The sequence below is a fragment of the Podarcis liolepis genome (assembly GCF_965112155.1).
Source record: "Podarcis liolepis genome assembly, chromosome: 4".
Lineage (NCBI taxonomy): Eukaryota > Metazoa > Chordata > Lepidosauria > Squamata > Lacertidae > Podarcis > Podarcis liolepis.
Genome location: NC_139558.1, coordinates 66,186,498 through 66,191,698, shown reverse-complemented (window position 1 = coordinate 66,191,698; position 5,201 = coordinate 66,186,498).

Genomic DNA, 5,201 nt, shown 5'->3' with positions numbered 1-5,201 from the left:
CTCTAAGCATTGGCTATCACACCTGAACTCAAATAGAAACAGTAATTACATTGAATGAAGCTGCTTTCTCTCCACCCCTTTCTAGTCCAGTACTTGTCCCTCAGTCTACATTATGTTAACATGCCTATATAATTGCAGCCATACTGGATAATGTATAATCTAGTTTTCTAGTGCATCCTCTAGCAGTTTTTAAAATCCTGAAAATTACATATTCGAAATATAGTCACCCTATTTTTCGGTGACAAGTGTGTTGTTTTTGGATGCCAAGGAGGGGAAATTCAGCAAATCTTTAAAAACATGCCAGTACTTCTGGTGCTTTGAGTACTTAATTCCCAAAGCAAGAAGTCTTCTTCTTTTAGTACACACCAGGTACAGCACAGGGAAAGCTCCCAGTCCCAACATCATAGTGCAGACAACAGAGTGCACTGTGACTAAGCTGTAGGCCACACAGAGGTGGGGTCTAGGCAAGGAACAGTTGAAGCTATATAGAGGTTAGATGTGTATCATTGCAGTATCTGATCAACAACTAACCTAGTTTGAAATAGACGCAATGAGTCAGGATTGGAAAGGCTGGGTGGGTGGATAGATTTTGGCATCTACCACAGAACTCTGTTCTCAACATACAGCTTGCTTTGCAATGAGTTCCCTGTAGTCCTTCACTATTCTTGCCCTTGCCTAAATACCTCAATTCTGCAAAAAGCTGATCTTTGTTATTCAAATAAGTTAGTAAATTTATGCTCTTTTTCCTAATTGCCAAATACAAATTAAGAGCAGACCTCACAACGGGGCACTGAAACATTAATTTCATTTCAACAAAGGATGCTTAGGACCTGCAGGACTTGCTAAGAAAGATTACAAGCTTTGTTGTCTGCTCCATTTTAGCTCCACTCTTTTCCAAGTTCAGAAAACAGACTTACAGAATCATACCAAGGGGGGGGGGATGCTGCCCTTACTAACTTTATAATACTTTATTATGACAGGAGGCAGTAAAAGGAATGAAAGCCTGGACAAAGGAAATCTGCTGAATCAACATTTAAAACATAAAAATGCCAACGCTTTATGTTCCTGAAGCAGTAACACATGTGCAAGTGGGTCTTACTGAAAAGAGAAGCTGATGACACAATCCTGTAGCATCAGATGGAGAGAAGGAAAGGCCTCTAAATTCCTGGCAATGAACTTCCCCTCCCACCTTAAAGTCCTACCCTTTATGAACTTGTTTCTTTTAGGGTCACAATTCCTTGTTGTACCCATTAGGAGAGGGACCTTTCCTCCACTGTGTATTTCAGACCTGACAAGTGACCATTCCTGGTTATTTATTTAGGAGCTGCCATTACATGGGTTTGGAACTGGAATGTACCTTCACTTGTAACACTGAGCCCTGGGACAGTTATGGTTTATAGTTCATCACATGACCATGGTGAATATCCCTACCCGGTATACAGTAATATCCAGTGCTGCAGACATGCCAATGGAGAATTCAAGTTGGAAAGCTGCCAGACTTGCAGGATCCAAATTTAAGGCAGCTCTGTCATATATTTCATCATAATCACTTTTTAAAAAATCAACACCTTCTGCCCCTTTTCATTATTGCACAGTGTTGGTATCTAGTACCTGCACACCGGCAATTTCATGCACTTTAGCCAACAAAATCCAGGAAGCTTAGTCATACTGGCAGTGTCCCATGAGATATGGGAGGTTAATTTTTACATTAAGGAAGCTCTCTCTAAACAGGACACACACACTTTCCTGCTTCTGGAGACCCTCCCAAGTTCTCAGAACAGAAGAGCAGAAGTGTTTCCTGTTAGGATATAAACTAAGTAAGAATTCTAAGCAAATTAAACAAGAATCCAAACAATTATCTGCAGAATTTTTGAAGCATTCACCTCACAAATGGACAACCCCTAGATAGGATGTGTGTGTGTTTCTGGCCTGTAATAGGTTTCTATTGCAGCCCAAATACATTGTGCTTGTTTCATTTGAACTTTCTGGGACAGACAACTTTGATGGTCATACAAATGCACACAAACAACAAACCAGGAGAATTGGTACTACATGCTGCTCCACTAAAAGGAGATCTAGAAGAAACTCACATCCTGGCTTCACCTGCTGTCCTGGGGGTGTGGAATTGCCTGAAAGTGGCAATTACAATAGCTTGCGAAGGTTTAAGTCAGAGCTTGGGAAAAGTGAGGGAACAGAGATAATACAAGGTTAAGTTAATAATAGCATTCTTTGTACTCCTTTAAAGAAGTTTATAAAGCGACTCTCATTAGCTGCTTGGGTATTATCAGGATATCAGGGCTTCATGGATATAGCAGACAATACCTTGCAGGCAGGCAAGCAAGCAATAGCCACTGAATCAAAAGTCTAAATGAGAACTTTCCAAAGTTTCCTCCTCAGATCTCCTCTCAATAAGTTTCCAGCTGTCATGCTGTACAGAAGACTCTTCCTTCAGATGACAAGCTAGTTAGTTCTATGTTTGTCACACTCAGCTATCAGCTAGGAATAAAATTCCCTCGTTTGCAAAGATGCTGCCTGTAATTGCTTTCAGGTGCACATGGACCCAGCTTATTTATACATTTGGCTGCTAATAATTATGCAACGTAGATTAGTTCACAGCCCAGTTGAGTCGTTTTAGGCCTTAGGCCTTATGCCCAAGGACTTAATTTGTGCCACAGCTCAATCCTGGAATGTATAAAAACAGATAAAGGACTCATTTACCTCATCACACACGGGGCATTAGGGAGAGGTTTCCAGACAAAGTTCCCTAAAAATTAAAGTGTATCTACTATTAAAGATACAAACTACAGCTCCATCAAGTTTTCATCCTGAAATAAACGAGTGTGCATTCATTCATTCATTCATTCTGTCCCTTTCCCCTAGAACTGGGACTCAAAGCAGGTCACAAAAAGTAAACCAAATACAGATATAAAATACACACAGCTTAACGTTTAAAGTTTTTTGTTGTTTTTTTTTTAAAGCTATATATGGAATTTATTTAAATATAAAAAAGCTTACAGGTTACACTCCCCCCAGTACAGCACACTATCAAGACCACTTTAAAAACAGTCAATTCTCAAAGACCTGGAATAATAGTCTTTGCCTGGAGGGAGCCAGTCTGGCTTCTCTAGGCAGCAGCCACTGCAAAAACCCTCTCCCAGTTTCCTTTAGATAGCCTATACAGGGCTTTATAGGTCAAAACCAGTACTTTGAATTGTGCCCAAAAACAGACTGGTAGCCAGTGCTGCTGTTGTAACAAGGGAGTAGTGTGCTCTCTATGAGCGCCAGTCAACAGCTTGGCTGAAGCTCTTTGGGCCAGTTGAAGTTTCTGAGCACTTTTCAAAAGTAGCCCCATTTAGGGGACATTACTGTGATCTAAATGGGGTGTAACTAAGGCATGTGCCACTGTGGCCAGATCAGACATCTCCAAGAATGGGCACAGCTGGCATTCTTCCAATCGGGATTCAGGCCTCATCACGGGACTGAAACTGCCTTGGTTGCACTGGTTGATGATCTCCGGCGGGCTACGGACAAAGGTGAGAGCTGTTTCCTAGTTCTGCTGGATCTCTCAGCGGCATTTGATACCATCGACCATAACATCCTTCTGGACCGTCTTGAGGGGCTGGGAGCTGGGGGTACTGTCATACAGTGGTTCCGCTCCTTCCTTCTGGGCCGTGTTCAGAAAGTGGTGGGGGGGGGATGAGTGTTCAGACCCCTGGGCTCTCACTTGTGGGGTGCCTCAGGGTTCTGTCCTCTCCCCCATGCTTTTCAACATCTACATGCAGCCGCTGGGAGAGATCATCAGGGGGTTTGGGCTGGGTGTTCATCAGTATGCAGATGATACCCAGCTCTACCTTTCTTTCAAATCAGAACCAGTGAAGGCGGTGACGGTCCTGTCTGAGTGTCTGGAGGCGGTTGGAGGATGGATGGCGGCAAACAGATTGAGATTGAATCCTGACAAGACAGAAGTACTGTTTCTGGGGGACAGGAGGCGGGCAGGTGTGGAGGATTCCCTGGTCCTGAATGGGGTAACCATGCCCCTGAAGGACCAGGTGCGCAGCCTGGGAGTTATTTTGGACTCACAGCTGTCCATGGAGGCACAGGTTAAATCTGTGTCCAGGGCAGCTGTGTACCAGCTCCATCTGGTACGTAGGCTGAGACCCTATCTGCCCGCGGACTGCCTCGCCAGAGTGGTGCATGCTCTGGTTATCTCCCGCTTGGACTACTGCAATGCGCTCTACGTGGGGCTACCTTTGAAGGTGACCCGGAAACTACAACTAATCCAGAATGCAGCAGCCAGACTGGTGACTGGGAACGGCCGCCGAGACCATATAACACCGGTCTTGAAAGACCTACATTGGCTCCCAGTACGTTTCCGAGCACAATTCAAAGTGTTGGTGCTGACCTTTAAAGCCCTAAACGGCCTTGGTCCAGTATACCTGAAGGAGCGTCTCCACCTCCATCGTTCTACCCAGACACTGAGGTCCAGCACCGAGGGCCTTCTGGCGGTTCCCTCACTGCGAGAAGCCAAGTTGCAGGGAACCAGGCGGAGGGCCTTCTCGGTAGTGGCGCCCTCCCTGTGGAACGCCCTCCCACCAGATGTCAAAGAGAACAACAACTACCAGACTTTTAGAAGACATCTGAAGGCAGCCCTGTTTAGGGAAGCTTTTAATGTTTGATGTATCACAGTATTTTAATATTCTTTTGGAAGCCGCCCAGAGTGGCTGGGGAAACCCAGCCAGATGGGCGGGGTATAAATAATAAATTATTATTATTACTAAGCATTTCCCCCCCAAGCTCCTTATCAGATACAGTACTTGAGAAGATACCCAAACTCAGCACTTCATACAAGTTGTGATGGGGCTAAATAGCGAGACTATACATAGGCCTGCTTCATATATCACCCCCACCCACTGATACTAGAAAGCCCCAAGAAAACAGTGGCAGCTAACTTTTCCTTCCTCCCAGCTAACCCAAGCCAGTTATTTCTAGGTAGTGGCAGCATCAGCACTGCTACAAGAAGTGTGGTAGGGGCTGCCATTTGGTACAGCAAACCCTTGAAGCAAAGAGCTGCTATATGCTTGAGGCATCAATACATGTAGGAGTGTAAACTCTTGTGTGGAACATCCCTTTGAGGCGAGGTGCCTCAGAGATTCATCTGACAATGATGCCTTCTGCTCAAGAGATTGCTAGGGGAGTTTCTG